Here is a 22,458-nt window from a genome sequence, read left to right on the forward strand (position 1 = left end):
TCCCGGTAAATGTTTGTCAGTTCTTTAGTTCACAGACCTGTTAAGTGCCAAGTGTAGGTTAAGATGGCTGTCTGACCAGGTCCTCATCCGTCTGGCAACATTGTGTAGTGGAGGTAACCTATTGTCACCCTATTCATTTCTATAAAAGACTGTGGTGCCATTTTTAGTAAATCAGAACATGATCCCATGTCAGTAATAAGTCCTGTAATTCAAAGGAAGCGTCTACTTCTAGACGAAGGTTGTGTGTTTGAAGGTAGAAACCCTGGGGACACTTAACAATATCCTTGCCTGCAAATAAAGCTGTCACAGTCACGGAAACACCCACATGATGTAACACGCACCCCTGGAGAATCTTGATGCTTTTCCTATTTTTCTCTCAAATCTATTTTCTAACTTCCTCTTCTCTCTCTCTCTCTCTCTCTCTCTCTCTCTCTCACTTTCACAAACTGTGAAACCCCAAGCCTTTGTCAGGCCCCGATGGTGGGGAGGACATAGCAGCTTTAGATTTATCAGTCACTGTTCATCTGTTTGCACTATTACCTACCTCCAGTATAGAGCATCTTTTATGTCTTCATACTGAATTTTCACAAAAACAGTACTGTTAATTTATTGAAAACTTTGCAAGCTTTGTAAGGTAAAAGGAGGAGGATTGACACATTTGATTTATTTGGCTTCATTCTGTCCATTGACATCGTTTAAAAAAAACATTGGGTCTCATTAATAAAGCGGGAGCAGAACGGATTTGTGTATAAAATGTATATATGGAAATTTACTGTATTTTGATCTGTGTTAGATACTTGAACAATCTAAGCTTGTTCTTGAGCATGTGCAAAATAATAATTTGTCACTATTAGAAATTGACAATTCAATTCACATTGCGCTTTGTTAGGTGAACAATACGCAGATGCGTTTGAAAAATATGATCGAAACAAAAAATAAAACATATTTGGTTAAATTAGTTGACAATTAACAGATTAAAATCCAGATTATGTTTATAATTGTGATATATCTCTTTAATTTCTTAATAAGGATTGTTTATAAAATAATAATAATAAAATATCTTAACAATGGTTAGGTAGTTTCTTGACAGGTTTCCTCAATAATGCAACAATGTTCTCTAGTAGGTGATATTTTGGACTGTGAGATCCCTCCTCCTGTGACTTGATGTGTTTTTTGTGTGTTTATTTCATCTCAAATCATTTATGTTTATCCTGAAATATGTTCTCTGTTCTACAGAGGCAAGATTATGGGCGGTGAAAGTTAGTTTCATATGGAGTATTCTGCTGAGTCTTCGTCGACAATGCCAGATGTTAGCTACAGCGGTTTGTCTGTAAAGGATTTAATTGGATTGTGCGTATATTTAAAACTGATATGACAGTTACGGTTAGGACAACATCTGTGAAATCCCTGAGCTTCACAATGGACAGAAGAGAAATAAAATGTATATTTTTAACCCCACTTCTAACTTAAGACAATAACATGTTTTTATAAACTTTACCCAAAATTATTTCAATATTTGCTTCAGAAAAATAAGTTTGAATGTCAGGATCAACTTCACTTCTTTATATGGTCATCATTGTCTATTCATTGGCGAAGGTTTATGCTAATTATTCATTACCATGGGCTGCTTTAACTTTTAAATTCATCAAAATCTCACGTGTTTACTATCAGATCTATCTAAGTGTTCCGTGTACTTCATGAATATGGAGAAAGTTTTTCGAAGCAGGGACCTTTATGAGCTAATATACGCAGGGTTTTACTCAGGCTTCCTGAATCAAACCCAGTAAACACCGGTCTTTTCAAGTCTTCCATAATTGTCACAGGGAAGCCAACCGCTACAAACACTTCTTCATATATCCTTGTCTTATTTTTTGGGAGACTTTTGTTTGTCTTATTATAAGCATAAATGAACGGTAAAATAAACACATTGGTAATAGAGAGAATTTATGATCACGTGTGCTTGTTTGGGAACAGCTTCAGTGAATATTATCTCACGCCCACTGACGCTGCTCCATATTCTCATCCATTTTCTTTCTCGTCATTAATTTTGTATGCACTATGGCAGCATGTTGTCAGGAGACCTGAAGCCCCTCTTTTTGTTCTTCTAAATCAAGTACAATCTGAATACATCTTGCCTGATCAGCTGAAAATTGTTATTTTTAGTTAAAAATTGTTTGAACACAGATGAAGCTGTTTCATTTTTCTTCATAAATTATTTGACTAGAGCTGGAAAGGACCAATTATAGTTGAAAGATCTACAATTCATGTGTACGATTTATAGAAAAAAGTACATTACTATGAGTCATATTCAATTCTATAAGATAAGGGTTAGATTATGTCTGTTTATTTATGATTATCTATATTTAAATGTATAAATACATCATAGAGGAATATGCACATGCACACTCAACACAAACCCCTGAGAGGAATTAGTAACCTCACCGTGGTTAAGTAGGCTGCAGTTTCTGCCATTAAAATAGGTATTAGGTTAGAGTTTCATGACTAGCTTTAATATTCACCGCTATTCATTGAAAACATTAAAAAACAACCCTCTTATTAATGTGCTAAATATAAAACACAATCTTTCAGAATATTCTGACCTGGTCAAGTTCCTGCCAGACAAAACCGAGGACAGGGTCTTGTTTATTACACTTACCCTCAAACTCATTATTAAACTTACACATATTTATTAAAGTAAACAAAAGTAAAACTGGGAATGAAATGGTGATTGTCAGAAGGTTCTGACACTCACAAGCTTAAGGGAGGACTTTCTCTTTGCGAATTTTCATGAATTTTCATGAAACGCTTTTGTAATTTAGTGCTTCAAAAAGGAAACAAGAAACTAAGGCTAGTGGTACGGTGGGTGTGAAGAGGAAAATGGTAACACAAGGACGAAAAATTGGAAAAAGAAAATCACTCTTGACAGGCCTGCTTTAACTTAATCACACTGAATCAGAAAACAATGATGTCTCTTATGAGGCTGCATCTAAATAATGCAAAAACAACATCCTTTTCTCCCCCTACTGAAACCTCCCTCTCTACACAGAAACCAGACTCATGGGAATCATGGGAAATAGGGCTTTCTGTGCTTCTTACTCAAAACCGCTGTCATTTTCAAACTGGTGTAACATTCTCAATGTCAAACTCTGATAATACAGTTTTCCCTTCTGGACCCAAGCAGATTGGTGTTTTCTCTTGCTCCATTTTTAACTTTTGACAACAACAAATTTCACTTTCCTATTAGTGAATAGAATGCAAATAAAAATGAACCCTTAAATCCTATGAATAAGTTGGATGGTTCTTCTTTAGATAGGAGATCAAAGTTTCTGATACATTTCCATGATAAAAGTTAGTTATGGAAGTCTTTCAAGTTACATCTACAAATATAAATAGGGGGTTGGCATTTAACTCACGTTCACCTACAGTCGCTTTATCAGCAAAGTAGCACACAAAGTGTCCCTCTGATTCAGTGCCGATTTCGGTTCCAGTGAGACTTGATTTATTTTTCCTCTTTCTCATTCATCAACAGTGACAGAGAGGGGGTTTCATGTGAGCCGCTTGGGATAAGACCAACCTATTTTCCTAACTAACAGAAAGAAGTGAGGAAAATATATTGGACGTATAGCTCCGCTGCACTCTATTATAGCCCTTTCTCTCCCTTCACGTATGGGTCCCACCTCCGGCTTTTACCCTTACACCCTCCTCTCTCTCATCTTCTCTTTGGAGAAACAGGTCAGAACCTCTTAAAGATTAATCATCCTGGTTGGAAAAAGTGACATTATGAAATTGCTTTTCTATTGTGTTGTTAATGAAACTTAGTTCTATGTGCTGAAAATAGCAGTGTGGACTCCTTCCTGTTGTGACAGCAGAACAGTGGGGCTCAGGAACACCACGGTCTTACAGTGTAACTGCTCACTGAGATTAATTTACTGTCTGCCATTAAATGGAAGTTTTGTGCTACAATGGAGTTTAATGTTTGAGATGAATTGATGTAGACCCAGATGGAATATGCTGATCAGTATCTAGTGTGAATTGTCAAGTGTAGAACTAAAAAGCATGACTATTCGTCAGTCATCATATACATAATAAACAAATAAAAATGAAAAAAAATCTACCTCATTATTTTAAAAGCATACGTCACATATATAAGATGCCCAATAGGTTTTTCATCTTCCCTGTAATTTGTACTTAAATTTTGGATTTCTTTGTTTTACTAAATGGAACTGGAATATCACTGTGATTTTTTTTTCAGTTTCATATAATCTGTTCTTGATGGAACTGTTAACATTTTTGTACATCCAACATTATTGTATCCAATATACCCTTGTTATATGTAGGTCTGCTGATGATTCATTATTCTTCTATGATCTTTGCTTAACCGTGTCAACTCTACACTAATGTTTTCAGGAAATATCAAGGGCTGTATCGCAGAGATCAGGAACGTTTTAGGATCTAGGGTAGTGACATCAAAAAGTCGTTTGGGTTGGATGAGTTTGGCCAAATGGTGGAAAAAGGGAAGGTTGTATATTTGGAGGGAATTACACTTATTATTATGCTAAATCGCCTGTATGGAGAAGAGCTAAACATACATTAACATACCACAGGCAAATGTCACTAGGAAACAGCAACAGCCAAATATATGAATATAGTAAGGTAGTCTTAGAGTGTAATCAATTACAGAAAAATTATTTGGTCAAATAACAGCTATAGCCAGATCATATTTCCCTCTGGAATAGTTAACTGGCCAAAGAAGTAAAAATGAAGGCAACAGATGTTAAAACTAGTTGCTCCAGTTACATGAAGGGATCCACCCTAAGCCCAGTGCACAGAGACTATAGACATTGTGCAATAGGAAGCAGAGAGTGGATGAATATTAGAGCCGATACTAGTCTCAGACAATGGAAACTGATAAAGGTGAAACCAGATGACCCAGCATCAGAGAAAAAACCTCCACATGTTCCAAGTGACAGATGGCTGAAGTGGCTGATATGAACAACAGAGCAGTAGAGACCCAGATCTAGCACACTAGGAAAGATCAGTATAGGATTTAAAAAGAGGGCTCTGAAACCCTCCATCACTTACCAATCCCACCAACGGTAGGATGTAAGAGGCAGGTAAAGCGTTAATATAATATCATTACCAGGTAACAAGTATAGTCTCCAGGGACATCTGTGCAGAACTGATGTCCCTGGACTGGACTGATAGGAAACCCAGAGGTCAAGATGGGAAGCACCTCCCAAGGTGATGAAGAACGTCTGAGTCAAGATCCTTTGGGACTATCAGATATAGACTGAAAAAAACGGACATTGTGATCATGGAAAAGCAACAGAGGAAATTTGTTGTGATAGAGAGACCATAGGGTGATATAAAAAGTAACATGAAAACAATAAAAATACCATGGGCTCAAAGAAGAGCTAAAGAAAGCCTGGAAGGTGGAGGCAATATTAGCGACTGTCAGAAATGGGTTGTAACAAGTTAAATGATCTCTGTTACATTTACCTGAGTAAATATAAAAAAAGTATAGTAGTATAACCATTTAAGAAGAAACAATACTCCTACTGCATCAGGCTGTACTTAGCTTGTTCCCTTTATCAGAGATGATACCACTTTAAGCCATAACAGTATCTCAACTTAATTTATTTAAAAAGGTTTTCTACATTGGTTAGCTTTGTGGCAATTGTGGTCTATATCTACCATCTTTGGATGAAGGAAATTGCAAATCAATAGTCAGCAATGCAGACGAAGAACACCCCTGGCCTCATATTCAAAGAATGTTTAGTTTCCAAACAATGCGAAAAAGCAATTTCATTAGCAAAATGTGTACACCTTTTGTTTACACTCTGCAGAAATGGGTTTAGAAATGGTTTGAAAATGAAAGAGCCGAAGCTGGTACAGCAATACTCCTATCAAGATTAATAACATAATGGACCAGAGAGGAGAACATCTTAAATTCTTCCAAATGTACTTGTGAAAAAATTCAAATGTTAACAAGTTGACGGTATGACAAAAATATGTATAATTTAACAATCATAAAGGTATATAATGTGTCAGTGTCAAACAAATGGGTTTCAAAAGAGAGATCCTTAGGTATCGTTTAATGTCAATCATAAGCAACTTAAACACCCAAACAATGGAAGGGTAGGAATAATGTGCAGAACCACTGTATACAATACAATTAAAACCTGTATTCCTTGAAGATTGTCCAAGTTAATTTTATACAGAGGCATTGTAACCTAATGAGTGAGATGAAGGATTGTTCGAGGAGAAGAAAAACACATAATAATATAAATATATTTCCAGTGAGCAGCAATACACTGTAACAAATGTTATATGAAAAATAAAAATGGTTTTCAATAAAAATGTATATATACATAAATCTTTTGAAGAGCCAAATTTTTTCAAAACTTTAAATCAGTATAAACGACAGTTGTTCAGATTGTGTTACATAAATGAAATCCTTCCATTGGGAATATACTAATTAGTTATTATACTCATTATGTAGGTGAGGCACAACTTCACTTGTGCAATGTTGTTTAAACTTTAAAAAACAGTGTAAGATTGATGTTTTTAACAGAGACAAATATTGTTGTACCATCCTTAAATGGGTTACAATCGTGCTGAAGGTAGCGAAGAACGCAAAGTTAACAAAATAAAAATCCTTGAAGTGAAAAGAAGTGCTGAGCTGCATGGAGGGATTGTGTGTTCTCTTTGTTCCTCAGGATAGTTATTCATATCTATTATATAAACTGACCCTTTGAGGCTCTCAGGCCCAGCTATTTGCTTCATGGTGGCCACTGTGTTCAGTCAATCAATCTTTATGCTTACAATCACTGTTTAAATCATAGAAATAATAATCGCCATATCAGCAATGGCATGATAATTTATGATAATAATGAATCCTAGGGTGTGACAGGGGTGACCAAGAAGAGGGCCATTCAATCTGAAAGCAAAGCCGCAGAAAAATACACAAGGTGTCTTTGGATTAAGAAGGCTGATCCATGGTCTGCTTACCTGAAAAAAAACAATGATCCCAGTATACATGGCTGAGGATGCGTCCCAATGCATCCATTACATTTTTCTTGTATAGTTGTGTTAAACTTAAATATGTACTTGTGATCCACAAGGTGTAACATTTAACCATTTAAATGATCTGATGCAACAGAGTATTGAAAAGGCCCTAATCAGTGGTTACATTTATGTCATCTACATAAAACAACAACACAATTTCAACAAATGCAAAGGTTATTAAAATCTGGCGAGGTATAAAAGAGCATTCCTGATAGACTTAGTTGTTAATAGGCAAGGATTGGTCAAGGTTCTCCACTAAGTGAATAACTGCATGAGTAAAAAATGAATAATTTAAAGTAAGAATTTTTCAGACCAACAATTTCATGAGATCCCCACACGCAAGCAGCAAGTTCTGAGCTCATCTGGGATGGACTGACAAAAAGTGGCATCAACCATGAATGAGAAATTATTATTTAGAATTATTAGTTTCAAGTTTCTCACCTGTACTGCGGTCTGCCATAGGCTTACTCAAGGTTCACCCTGCTTATCACAGTCTTCATGTTTGTACTCCCATCGCGGCAACAGAACTGGATAACCTGACAAGAGAGAACAGAAAGACGCCATCAGGTTGAGACAAATAAATTAATAGACTAATGCTGCTCTGAAAAAAAGGGTGTCCAATAGCTGCACATGAAGCAGTGTTATCCAAATGGTTCCAAAGCACGTCAACTGGACTATATAGAGTTTTGGGAAGGCGTTTGACATACAATCAGAGAACTTCCTTTTTGCCAGATTAGGTCCAACATTCACACAAAAAAACAACAATATTAAATAATTAAATATGCATTAATTGTTCATATTTTCACATTTTCAAGAATTAAATGATTGAACTGGTCACATATTGTTCAACAATTAAAAAGCTACTTTTGGCAATATTTTTTTTCACAACACATATAAAAATATGACCCATTATTTTTACACCCAAGATTATCCTAGCTGGCTTGGTATTTGCCAGGTTGGGAACATAAAGGAATTCCCTACGAAATAAATCCTAAACAAGAGTAAATCTTCAAGTTGAAAGTCCCCCCCGCCCATATCTCCAGATCATTTATATTCCCTCTCTTCTGATGAACCTTTCAGCTGCTGCTGCTAAAGAGACATTGATAGTTGGTAGATCTCATGAATAAATAAATGTGCAGCTGTTAGACTCCTCACTCTCTTATGCACATTTAGCTGAGTCATGATATCTGTATCTGTATATCTGCATATCTGTATGGAATATAAACGGCATACTTCTGATTCATCAAGCACCTCTTTCACGGGGGAAATTAAAGTATTTGGTGGTTTTGAATGCTTAGCCTTTCAAGAGCACACATTTACTAAAAAGGCTGGAGAAGAATTTAGGCGCATTTGAGATATTCTCAGTAGATCCTTTTTTGATACTTCAAAGAGCAGGCATATAGCGTAGGTATATGAAGAGAATATTGTATTCAGATGGTTTCTTAGACAAGTCAGAAAAACTCAACACGGTATTGTGGTTGGTTGTTTCCACCAGTAGGTGTGATTCAGCCAGTGGCATCCAAATCGGGTTTTACACCTGCAGACTGTTAATGTACCTCTGTATGGAGCTTTATAACTGCGGCCTATCAGAGATTCAGCCTAGCTCATTTCCATCATTTGTGTGCGGTGATGGAACTTTCTACCTATCTTAGGCCACTGGAGGGGTTCAGTCGCATGGACAGACTGTTTGTTTTCAATGGTAGAAGTATATGTGAAAAGGCACTGGCTACTCAGTGCTTTTAATTTTGGGTCATGTCAGCCAATTGCTTGGATATGCACCAATTGGTGGCAAACCAGAGATGGGTCTTTGTGCCCACCACGAGTTTAAGGTGAATAAGACCTGCAATGCTCCTCCTTGGTCCTCCGCCTTAACAAGGCCTATCTCCAGGCTACAGATCCTTCTTCCTCATTGACGCTTGTGGGCCTGCCATGTTCATGTTCGCCTGTTGTCATTGGCTTAGTAAAGAACCCATCATCAATGCTCTACTGGAGAGCTGAAGTATGCATGAAGTAAAAATCCTGAATACCTAACGTAACCTTGTTCATACAAATGAATGTAAGGTCCATCAGCCACGCCACCTAGTTTCACCCCTCGTGGCAGAGGTCTTTTGAAGGCTATATTACGGGAAAGACCCTTTTTTAAGGGTAAGAGGAGCCTGCCACCTGCTGTGTGTTGAGTGCATTGTCCCTGGAGATAAACCATCAGCAAAGCTCTGCTGGAGGGCCTTGCAGTGATATGTATTTCCGACTGACTTCACTTCCCCTTCACTGGGGCTATGACTTGTACTCTGACATGCCCTGTAACCAGAGAAGCCTTATATAATACATTTTCTGCCTTTTGAAATCATGTCCAATCAACTAAATTGACTAAATGAGGACTCCCATTAAGCCATAGAAACATCCAAAGGATGATAAGTGGACCCAGGTTTATTTGTGCTTCATGGCAAAGGCTTTGAAAAGTTTTCTTTTTTTAATTTTCTATTAATACATTTGCAAAAAGTAGTTTTCTTCAAGGCAGGTACGGGTTTGGTACTAGAGGGAAAGCATAAATTAGCTGCCTCATAACCACATAAGAGCTCTTATCCGGCACCATGGTAGCTAAGATGGATGAGAATGTGGATCAATACCTTCAGAGCATACAAGGGAAATGACATGAGAGGAGCCAAGCAATTATTAATTGTTAACAAGTCCGGTAACACGAATTTGTGCACCGCCTACATTGATTCCAAGAAAGCCTATTACATGATGTAGCACATAAAGAAACTTTTGTCACTGAGAAAAAAGTTATTGAGTATATCATCAAGATGGCACCCAGAAACACACCACTGGCTGATAAAGGCAGGACTGAAGACAGCACAGAGGCTGCACATGACCACCACCAAGCTCAATAGAAACTGGGGTCTATCACAACAGGAAGAACCTGCGTTGCAGACTGTGCAGAGCAGCCCCTGAGACAGTATAGCCCATCACAGCAGGGTGTTGGATGGTGGTAAACAAGGAATACACAGGATAGCAGGTACATTTCCCACTGACATATTTTCCTCACCTGTTCCATGTGTGTAGAAAACTCACAATAGGCAGGGTGACCACTAGGAGAGGGAGGTCTGGACTCCATCTGCATACATTTGCTGGGTCATCAGCTCTGGAATTTTCCTCATTGCAGTGCAGCTGTGGAAGTAGAGACAGTGAGAACATTATAAAGACATGAACAGCAAACATGATTGTCTGCATCAATAGTCTCAAAATCGATGACCATAATAGTAAAAAAAGAAGTTCACATCATTGTTCATTGATCAAAAAGCATCTCCACTTTTTTTTAAATTTTAATGAGCATTGATAAATCTGTTGTTTCAAGAATCAAAGGAGAAAACAAATACAACCTATTAAGAAAATCCATCATATCTATTTTCAACTCCACTGTTAGATCCACAGGTGAGTTAAAAGTGATAAAGTCGACAATAGCATTCTGCTGAAATGTAACTAATGCATTTAAACACATTTTCAACACTTTTCTTCCCCCAGGAAGCTTCTCTAGTTCTTCAGGTAGATTACATGCAATGTTTTTTGTATTTGTTGTATTATAATTGACTTTCTACAGAGCTACATCAGGGCACTTCAAACTGGTTGGATCGACACACATTGAAAACAATTGCTTCTTCACGGGACACGCAGTCCCTGGTTTCAGAAGCATAAAGAAAGATGCCATTTTATAATAGCAATAATATTAGGTAAATTGTAAAATAATATGACACAAGCTAATAAGTTAGAAAAGATACAATACGCTAAAATTATTAATTTTAAATAGGAAAATAGAAAAGCTATGAGCAGGTGACATTTAATAACAATCGGTGTGTCGATGTTACAGATATTAGGTAGGAAGGAGTTCTCGGGGCAGACTGCAGTTGGCCATACGAGCAAGAGAAGTGGGGATGTTGAAGGAGGAAGATGATGCTAGGGGAGAGTGTTTTTTTTAGAGAGACCCTTTTTCTGCTGTTTTTTTTTTTGCAATTTAATGTGATGTTTCACACGTTGTTGTTTTTACCCGCAATTATAATTTCAGAAATGTGTATTTTACAATGCTGGTGAGTCAAATATAGTAAGAACGACTTTGGGCAAGCCAAGTCAGTGGACTGTGAAGAATAAATCTTCATTTACCCTTTTGCACTTTACAAATTATCACCCTTCTTTCTACTTTTCTATTTTTCTTTTGATGCTGACTACAACAGACTAGGAACATGCCACATCTGAAGCAGTTTTGATTGCTTGGGGGAAACACAATTTATTTAGGCATTCATAATGGTTTTTGTCATGTCATCGCAAAGTAGCTTTCCCTTTCAATTTTCATCAAACTTTGATTTGCGGAATCAAAGCATGTTTGCTGTCAGCATCAGAAAATGACAAACAGTGGCCATAATCATTTGAACAGGATGTTATAGTCGGGAGGCTGTTGTTTGAAGACTGCTGAGTAGTTGCCTACAAAAATAAATCTAAAATCACAGTATGTGAATGTTTGTCAACTTAGATAACCCCATGAACAATTGTGTATAAAATAAAAAAAACAATGAAAAAGTAATGCAGAAAAATGGTCGGATGCAATGTGACCTTTCCTTTGACTCCTCTTACTTTCACAACGTACTGGCTCTTGTACTGTAGAAGGATTAATCAATAGAATTGACCTATTTATCTCCTAGCTTTACACCACGATATCTTACAACAAAAAGTAATCACACCAGTCAATCCTGAGCAGGTCCCTTGAATATTGAATAGTTTCAATTTTTAATTTAAATAACATTTCAAGAGAATATTTCCATTTACAATTTTCTTTTTGTAATGCCTTTTACCATGTAAAGCATGTTTTTAAATATTTCTTAGAATTTACTAGCACTTATTCATAATTTAGCAGGATGCTATGTTTTTACAGTTGTTTATCAAGTTAACATTTAATTCAACAACAATCAATGAATTTGTCATTTTGAGTGTAATGGTCTGCTTCAAGCATGTTTAACAAGCCTGTGGGTTGACCAACTTAAAACTCTCATTTCAAGATTTTTTTTGATTTCAGAAAATGGGTTTTAATCATTCCTGACGTAAAGCTACAGAGCATGGAATTTTACATGCCATCCCTCATCAACAGGTTAACCTGTGCAACCATTAAAAAGCGTCACACCCCCTCAACTTCTACTGGAAATAAAACATTTACATAAGTACAAGAATGCAGAAAGTGATAATATGTAAAAACAAAGTCAACAAATTTGCAGAAAATGTTTTTGTTTTTGTTTACAAGAACAAAACAGTTATAGCACAGTAATATTATTTCCTAAATAGTGTAAAATTAAAAAAAATATAATCTGAGAAAGTTGCGATTTAATTAAAGCTTTGCTGCAGCCATTAAAAACGACCCCTGATGCTGCTAGTAAATGAGAAATAAACATTATTGACAGGTGTAATCATTGTTTTATTGCAGCTTATGTGAGCAACGTCAATTGGTCGGCGCATCTTTGTCCCAACCCCACTAAGGTTGTCTATCAATACAGTGAGACAAGATGAACTTTCATCATTTAAACCATATTTTGTGAAATATACAGTAAAGCAACACATCAGGTAATAGAAAACAAACATCCAGGATCATATTAACTTCTCCTGATTGATATTTTTTGCTAACTACTACTGAAAGCAATGAGGGTTTTTTTCTGGCCATGTTAACCGACTCCATTGTATAATGAACATGCTTTGTGAAATTGAAAAGACTGAGTTGAAGCTCATTTGCAGAAAAAAAACAAATTCAGGGTTTTTCTAAACCTGCTCTGTGAAATTGAGCTCATGGAGCTTTTTTATTCTTCTTTTCATGTTATGAAACTAAACATTTTTTAAACAAGTCACAACACATTGAACAAAAAGTAGGATCAGAATCTTGTCAGGAAAAGAAGTGATATAGAAAAGCTAGTGGTCATAAAACAAATGAATAATAATCGCAGAATCACAAGCAGTTTTACTTAGGTACTGGTAAATAGCATAAATACAGAGCAGCATTAGTACAGAGTAACTTTGAGATTTAGTCCAGCACCAGCAGAGGGTGTATGACTCCTGAGTCAGGGGGCTTAACTTTATATAAATGTGAGCACATGTGATAAGCCTTAATCCTACTCACTGCTGCACCATGGCAGGTCTGTTATAAGTGTATTAGCTTCATAGGTCAGCCTCCTGTTGTTTCATGTCTTCATCATCCCTGCATATTATACTTTACTTTGCACATAAATAACTGAGAGCCTTCATTAGCAGAGCTTGGAAACCCATCATTGTGTCCATTACAGGGTATTAATGCTGCATTTTATCATATGCTAGCTGTCCTCTTGCACTACAATGGCCTACAATGAACAATGTTAAGGTTTGAGCTCCATCGGTATTCAAATGTTCTAATATAATATATTTGAATATTCCATTCCACCATTTCAGGAACAAACACACATGGTTATTGGACGTCTTTCTGGATGTGGATTGGATGCATTTAGGTTTCTGTTGCAAACTATACAAATATTTCTTTTTTCCTTGCACTTTATTTTTTTCAACTGCGCTGTTGTGAAAGTGTGTTTCCCCTCTGGGGATGGATAAAGCTTTTCTATTCTATTCTATTCTAAAGCATTTTCCTATTAAAACAGTGTTTATTTCAATTTTATAATACTTTTTGACACATTTTTGTCAATAACATGATGTCTCTGCCACTCCATCCTGTGTCTGTCCGTCAGCGACAGACACCCAGCTAGAACTGATCGGAAACATCCGCAGCTGACGGCTACAAAAGCTTCCCTGTATGTTTTTGGACTGTGGGAGGAAGTTGAGTAGTGATGGCCCGCTGACCCATTTAAAGACAGATTTATTGACTGAAATAACATCAACTACACATTACTGACATCTGCAAGGCTATTATTTTACATTGCTCCAACTCACTTAGGACCAAGATTAGGGACAATTTGTTTTATGCGCCAATAAAACAATTTATATGGGCCAATCTTTGTCAATAGAATGTGGGACACGTTCCCTACCCATGTTTCATACATGACAGGAAAGAATAAACAAGGAATCTGGCAACATATATATAACATAATTGTGTCAACTGACAGATTATAATGGAAAATATTTTCTTCTTAGATCAGAGCTGAAAGAAGGTTAGGTGTAGGATCCTGTAAGAAATATGATTAATCTTTCCACCCTTACGGTACTTGCTCCGGATGTTCATTAACAGCCCTTTATCTCAAACATAAATCTACTTTTTTGGTCTTTTACAGATGCTGAGGCATTTTAGTGTACTCTTGCTGTCTCCTGTACGATCAAGTTTTGTTTCATTAATGTTGTTCGTTAACATGAAAGAAAGAACAATGCATGAAACAAAAAGAATGAATGCAGAGCAAGTGTGGGCATGGAAACCGAACAGACTAGTGGGAGAGATATTTTGATATAATGCACTGATGTTTTCATTTGATGATAACCGTCTTGACCTATAACAGTACATGCTTAGATCCCTGTGGTGTATAAAGAACCTTAAAGTATTATTGAGGGATGGATTGATTCAAAAGTGTGCCACTGAAGGCCTATGTGTGAAATGCACGGCCTGCCACTGCTTTTTAATATTGTTAAGGTGCAGCTACTAGAACAATAGGATTACTCTTGTTTTAAAGGGAAGGTCTGCAGGCCTCTGACTTTTGGCCAATTGACTTTGCAATTGCAAGTATTCCATCATTTTGCTATGAAGGTCTGGATTCAAGTTGAATCCTTGGCTGTCTTTTTCCACCATCCAACTGATCACAGTCGATCATCAGTATCATTACAGGTATTAAAACGAATTATATATATATCGTGTATGTTAAGCTCAATTTCAATAAATCAATATACTTAAAAAGCAAGGCATCCGATAGAGTAGGCAGTCTTAAATAGGGGTGTTTTGAGTTAGTACTTTAAAAGGGGGAATGTATCCATGGACTGAGCTGGAGTGTTAATGAATTCCGGAGAGGGGAGCAGAGCGGCTGAATGCTCTGCTCCCCACGGTAGTTAAATGGGCGGAGGGGACAGACAAGTGTAAGGAGGAAGAAGAGCCGAGAGAGCGGGAGGTAACACGGAGGAGGTCGGATAGATATTCCGAATATTTAAACAGATATGGGCGGCCGAGGTTGAGGATGGCCTTGAATGTTAACCAGAGGATTTTGAATTTGATACGGTACTGAACTGTAAGACAGCGGAGCTGTTGGAGGACAGGAGTGATGTGGTAGACGAGTTATGATGCGGGCTTAATTCTGGAATCCTTTGACTAGTTGTTGCGGAGAAATGGATTATTACAACAAGAAAAACATTTGTCAAGATTAGGGTTGAACGATGATTGAAAATAATATTATTGCGATAATTTTCCTAAATATTGCAACTATCTTTTACAATGTTCGCTTTTTTTTAATTCATTTTTTCTCCAATGCAATACATTATTCACTTCACAGTAAAATGTATGTCTTTGTGATTGTTAAGATAAAGTTATTTAGCCATTTTAAGATAAAGGCAAATTAAGCATTCATTGAAATAAATTGAGGTTTATTTAGTTACTTTTATGACACTTGTACACAGACATAATATATAAGCTGCAAATACTTTAAAAACTCCTGCAAAAAGGTGCTAAAAATGTGTGATGTAAATATTTATATTTATGAGTCAATAATAAATCATCCAAACTTAAGTAAGAGTAAAGAAAAGTGCAAGCACTGGTCAGTCATTCTCCCTTTTCTTACAGCACATTTGATCATATTACTCTGTTATATTTAAGTGCATCTCCTGTGATACACATTAATATATTGTAATTTATACAATTGGAATTGTGTGATTGTACAAGGTAACAAACTTTGGATAAGCACACAAACACTGCGCACACGCGCACATACGCAGGGACGCCAGAAGTGAGCGCACATACAAACGCTAGCAGCACTCGTCTCAATTCAAACTTACGAACCGATATCACAATGTGTTGAAAACATTCAAGTCTGGTTCTTTCATTCATCTGAGCTGCCATCATCATATTAGTTATTTGTGTGTTAATGAAATTAAATAAAATCTCAACCTTTACGATATAGTAATCGCATTTTTTTAAATCGCAATTATATCGCAAATGCCGTAAATCGTTCAGCCCAAGTTAAGATAATACTCGTGTCGCACGAATTGACAAACGTTGGGTCCTTCTGTATGTTTAGCATATTGTCTTCCACAAAAGTGAACCAATTGAGCCCATTCAAATTCAGTGCCTGAGCAGGGGAATTGACTTTGGCAATGTGCACATCATGTGTTTGGCATGCATGATCCTCATTGACTCATTATATGTATATGACCATTTTTTCTCAGTGTTCTTTAACATAGCCAAATCACACAACAGGTTTAATTGTGCGAACCTGTATTACACATGTATTTTAATGTTTATTGATCAACAAAGCAACAGGCAAAACAAAAGAGCCAAGAATGTCGGATGTACAGTATGTGCTTGTACGTCAAATAAAAGGTTGATAGTCACCAACAAATAATGATCCAATAACATGTATAGAATACTGTAAAATAATTGTTTGTGTGTCAAAATGTTTACTATGTGTGACATCACATGGACAGCCATGAATATCATCCGACTACGAACCCTCTTCCTTTCTACCCCTCCCAGAGCCCCAGTGTTTCAACACATTTCTCAATACCCCTGGAGCATGCTGCTGGACGGTTCCATCAGGTCAGGATTTCTCTCCATGGCCCTGCCTGAACCCTAATCTACTCCCTAATCTCTCCGTCTCTCGACACTGTAACTCATTGAGATACACTTGGAGCTGTTTTTCTCTTCTCTGATATAGTTTTATTTGACATGTAAAAGTATCCTTAAATCACAAAAAATATATTGACAATTTTGATTAAATTGAATTCAAGGAAGTGAAAATACAATTGTTGCAAAACACAAGCAAAAACGGCAAACAAAAGGTGAATATTATAATAACTTAAGTACCAGTTTTGGTTAAAAAATTAAAGCACATTAGGTTAGTCAAAGAAGTTAAGCTGCATTGATAATCATTTAAAATAACTTAAATCAGAATTTTAATGGATAGTCTCTGCCCCATACAAGAGAAAAGTATAATAGCAATAGACCAAATATTTACAACCACAAGAATAAAAAAGCTAATATTTTAGCCAATCATACAATGTCATTAATGAAGACCAAAAAACATAATCAACAAGTAGAGGTCTAAATAGAATGAATTAGATTTACTCTTTGTTACCGAAACCTGGCATAAACCAAAATTTGGACAACCCTGGCAACACCGTTATCTCAGCAGACTCAGCTCAAACTTGTTCTTTCTTTTGACACGACGCGTCATACCACTGGAGGGAAAACCGTCCCCAAATATGGTTGACAAACATTTGAATGTAATGACTTAGAATTCAAATATAGAGAACATCAGGACTGTTAAATGTTTGACTCAGATGATGATTAATTGATGACCTGCATTTACTGTGCGCTGGAGTTTAATGGTACACCTATTTAATTGCCCCACAAAAATGAGCGTCCACTAAATCTATCTTTGCAGCTGGATGTACAGCAGCTGAGATGATTTCTTGAAAAGCAAACACAACAATTTGCAGCCCCAAGTGAACGTCTACTTTAAAATGATGATTAAAGTAATATTCTGATCAGGGAAGGAATTTTATATATCACTATAATCCTGATACATGATATGCATTTATCTCTCATCTGACCTTGCTATTATTGAACATGAGCATTTTTATAATCTACAACATTTTTTAATGTACCATATTCCATTTAAATTTGTCTTTAATTTAACAACTATTTAGTATATGTGTGAAAAAACGAAAATGGCGTTTTATATATACGTATTTAACGTCTTCATTTTTATCAGAAAGCAAATTCTCTATATGGTGTCAAAGAGATCCTTCTTAAATAATTGCGTAATGTACCAAGCGTACTCATACAGCGCATGAAAGGTGCAGTCAGAGGTAACTGGTGAAAGCACAAATAGCCCAAAAAATGTAAGGTAACTATTTGGAAGCTTCCAAGTTTAAACAGGGAGCACAAATAATGAGTTTTTAGACAGGACAGGATATGTCATTTACAAGCTCTGTCCTGTTGCTATGAAACACAGTATAGTGGAAAAAACATCATATTTTGTTCTCCACTTGCAATAAACCGCTTAAATATATAAGCATAGATTCAGTCCCTTAAACCTTTTGGATAGAAAAAATACCCAAGCTGAACAACTTTCTTCCTTGAAATAAGCGGGTCATGACGTTGCTGCTGCATTTACCGTTGTACAACATGGTCCACTATATGCTTACACTACTATGCGTGTGTGTTTATGTGAAGTGTACATTGAAATTCTGTCTGACCATAATCCTGCATTATAAAATGTACTAGAAAGGGATAAGGATCAGAAGCTGTAACCAACCATCTGGACCTTTTGTTTTATTCACATGTACTTAAAGCTATGTAAAAAAAAGATTTGGTGACGTCACTGTATAGTGATGACTCAAACATATTTTTTTCAAGTTGTCAAGGACATATTTTTGTTTTTTTTAGCTCAGACTGATTGGGCAGTTATCAGGCTGTGGTGACAATTGTACAGTCGTGCTAAAGTATTGGCCTCCTTCTATTCAATTGGATAATGCGTCACTTAGATAAGATAATTGTAATACAGTAATAATGTCACCTGCTCTACATGTTGCTCCTCTTTTTTTTAATCCAACACACTTAAATAGCATTATGTATAAATCTGATGATAACATTTTAATTTTAATTTGTTCTCTTATCATGTACAGGATGAATGAGATCGGTACTGGCCCATTGTTGCTGGGGCAGATTATAGTGATATATAAAAAGTCCGTCATGAACTGTAAATATATGGGAGTAGAAACTGGGGTGCAGTTCCAGAGTACAAGAGTAGTTAATGTTACATTCAGCCATATCTTGCCAGCCTTACCTTTCCATGTAAATGTAAAATGTCAATGCTGTTAAAGCGGACTGTAGATTTATCCGGGTCAATATAAGCTTCTTCCTGACATCAGCTCAGTACCACATTATACTGCAATTAAAACCAGACAGACATAGAAGAGGATTACTATGTCCACTTGCTTCCGTTTCCCTCAGTGAATAATGTGAGAAAGCACAAATCTGGTTGCTATTCACTGTTGGCCTGACAAGCCTGCTGAGGTCATCTTCTCCCAGATCTCTTCCCCACTGTGTATATATTATTTTGTAATAAAAAAAACACATCAATTCAGTACTATCTATACACACTTTTTGATGACAATTGTTGTTTTATACATTTAGGCAATATTGTATTTAATTTTTTTTTGTCACCTTTATCCATCTGTAGATTGTATTTTAAATTATTTATGTAATATTAAATACTGTGTTTGCATTTCATTTGTTTATTTACATAACAAATGGTAGCTGTATAAACAAAAAATACAAATTAGTTGTGTTGTATTTAATACTATTTGGCAGTTGACAAATATCCTTGTTAAGGTAGTTTAATTGTCAGGTCTGCTATTTAATCAAAACTGCAGAAATATATGTGTCCAGTAAGAACTTTAACATCTGACACATTTATTTGGTGTAGGGAAGGTAAGGAAAAAAATCCCATAGCAGATACAGGGCGTAGTTACTCTAGATCAGCTCTCCAATGTGTGAATATGAGTCATTTAAGCTAAAAATGTGAGGCTTCTGATTTGTTGGATCTCCTCTTCGATTATCTTATACTACTCTGCCACAAGAGTTAAGAATTTGACAGTTACAGTGGAAAAAACCTTAACCTGTACACTGTAATTCACAGTACCTCTGGAGTACATAGCTATATATACAGTATTTACATACATTCAGATTAAACTAAAACTAGTATATGTTAATAAACTACATTAATATTTCTGACACACCATCATTTTGCACATTACCTATAGTAAATACTTCCAACTTTACAATGTGTGCTCTTAGTGTAGTATGATTTAATTAATAATTGTTATAATGGCTATGATACCTTTTAGAGGAATATCAAATGCTTTAAGTCTTGGATGAATGGTGGTGACATTTCACCGGACAGTAAATGGTTTGTTAACCAACTTAAAACAACTAATGTGTTGATTTTAGTGTCTCTAAATAGATCTTTGACCTCTATCTGTACTTATCAGTATGTGTTTGTTTGTAAAAAACGTAATTTTACATTAGAAATGTGTTTAAGTCCCATTCACCGTTTCCAGAGATAAAATCTTGTTCACCATAACCTCACCCACTCTTCTGTGATTAGTTAAGCATCATGATACGCACTGCACGTCATTAATCCCGGAAGTCTCCACCTCAAGGGACTTGTTGTATAAACAAAACAAGGCAAGATTATAGCTGGCTTGAGTGAAGACCATAATAATGTCCTAATGGGCTCCGCTCTTGTAACCTCTCGTTCGTCGAGACTTCGAACATTTACAAATCACCCTTTGGCACTTTCTGATTTTTGTGGTTGATGTAGGCTCTGGTTAGTTCAGTTGATACAATTACTTTGTTTTATAATATAATTGTATTATAATACACTTTAAAGAAATTATATTAAAGCAACTGACAGCTGCATTCATTTAACATGGACAGGACCGAGTATTGTACCTATAATGAAATACTAATTTCCAACGTTACTAACCTTCCTTCACATTGGGTATTAAGAATAAAAACCTTTGTAGCCGAGGCTTAGTGGAGTGTAAGCAAAGACCAGTTGTGAAAGCCTAAACGTGAACTCACGAAAGACAGCTGTCGCTTATCCGGTGGGGGTTGTGGTGCGGTAGGAGATTAGCGATGACCTCACACACACACAAACAAATTCAGGGATAGACAATTGACTGGATTTTTTTTTTTTTGAAAAATAAAGATGGATGTATTCAACAATAATTTATTATTATTATTAGTAATAGGTATTTACTAAATATTAATACTATCATTAAATGTACGTTTTCTGAAGACAAGATTGTATCTCTACAGTTTTCAATTGATTTTTTCAATTTAGTTCACTTGTACATTTAGTTTTGTATTTTTTATCTGCAATAAAATTGAAGCAGAAAAATGACAGTTCAATACAAATGTTAAATTGAATCTTTTGGAGTAACCAAAGTATGTACCTACCATAAAATTATTATAATTTAGCTACTTTCTGAGGGACCAGCCTGTCACAGAAGGAATGTGCTATATAGTGTTTATTGTCTGACACAATACGACTCCCCACACACTTTAAATGAAGCCATCTAACTGGAAAAGAGACTCTCCAGTATCCACCTGAATAAATTAAAATGATCATAAACACAACTGTGCACCCCCATTTGGACTCAAACCAGTGTTTATTTAAGATTCTGCTAATCCGCCACATGTTAGAAGACATCACGGGAATAGGTGCGGAGAAGACAACTTACTAGAGTGCAATTTCTTCAAGAGCTCATTAAAGACCATCTTTGTTGGTTTAGATACTGTTCCCAAATATATTTCTTTAATTCCTCTAACTGTAGCTTCAGCAGAACAGCTATATATTTATTTAATTCCTCTAACTGTAGCTTCAGCAGAGCAGCTATGTTCCACACTAAAATGTATATCAAAACTACTTCAGATCTACAATGGCACAATATAGACTCGGTGACTTGCACTTATTAGGGTCAACCACAAAGTTGGGCATGACTTTTGCTATGATGATGTTATAAAAGCTGCTTCCATATATTGTACATTTTGTTTTGTTACTCATTTTTTTGAAAATGTAGAAACAAATCTAAGTGGATTGTCAACTAGTTTTGTTGTGTATTGTGATACATATTTTACACTACTTAGTGTAGCCTCTGGAATGACGAGACATCTGGTTATTCTATATAAGGGGGCCACCATATTCGGTGTGAATCAGAACTATTTATTTAGTTAGCTGTGTGCACTGATTAACAAGAACATATGAATTGGCCTTCCAATGTAAGACTCAAAACAGTATCTACAACACACCCCATCCTCAACCAGGCCGATTACAGATTAGCCGAGCCCCTTATGAGGCACATCTGGATTCTGAAATATCATCACATCCTTTAATGTTTAAAGCCTCCATCTATTGTTCGTCCTCACTCTGAATGTGAGAGTTATTATTTCCGACCCAGTTGCCCGTCATTTTATTGTTCTTGCAGCAGCTGTGGAGCGTGGAGCAGCCTTTTTGCATAATGCATGTTCTTTTTAAATTTGATTTAAGGGTCTATTCTAAATTACAGGCTGTGTTTCCTAAGGCTAAAAAAGGTCTTCATTAGATGGCTGTGAAGTGTTGGAGCGGCAAGAAGTGAAAACAAACCAGAGATTATCTGCAGATGCCCCCTGTTTGA

General features: G+C 36.2%; 1 protein-coding gene across 2 annotated transcripts in view; it reads right to left on the reverse strand.

Moving 5' to 3' along the window:
* lrfn2b (leucine rich repeat and fibronectin type III domain containing 2b) overlaps positions 1-22,458 on the reverse strand; it is a 51,151-nt gene that overhangs the window by 8,563 nt on the left and 20,130 nt on the right. Inside the window, exons 2-3 of one of the 2 annotated variants that reach the window (XM_087813215.1) lie at positions 10,141-10,236; positions 7,510-7,604 (exon numbers count right to left, since the gene is read on the reverse strand). The gene's annotated coding sequence lies outside the window, so the exon portion shown is untranslated. Of the gene's footprint in view, positions 1-7,509; positions 7,605-10,114; positions 10,237-22,458 lie in introns of both variants that reach the window. The other variant, XM_087813214.1, reaches the window with a different exon arrangement.

This window comes from Callionymus lyra, chromosome 17 (genome assembly GCF_982586985.1).
Source record: "Callionymus lyra chromosome 17, fCalLyr1.hap1.1, whole genome shotgun sequence".
NCBI classification, from domain to species: domain Eukaryota; kingdom Metazoa; phylum Chordata; class Actinopteri; order Syngnathiformes; family Callionymidae; genus Callionymus; species Callionymus lyra.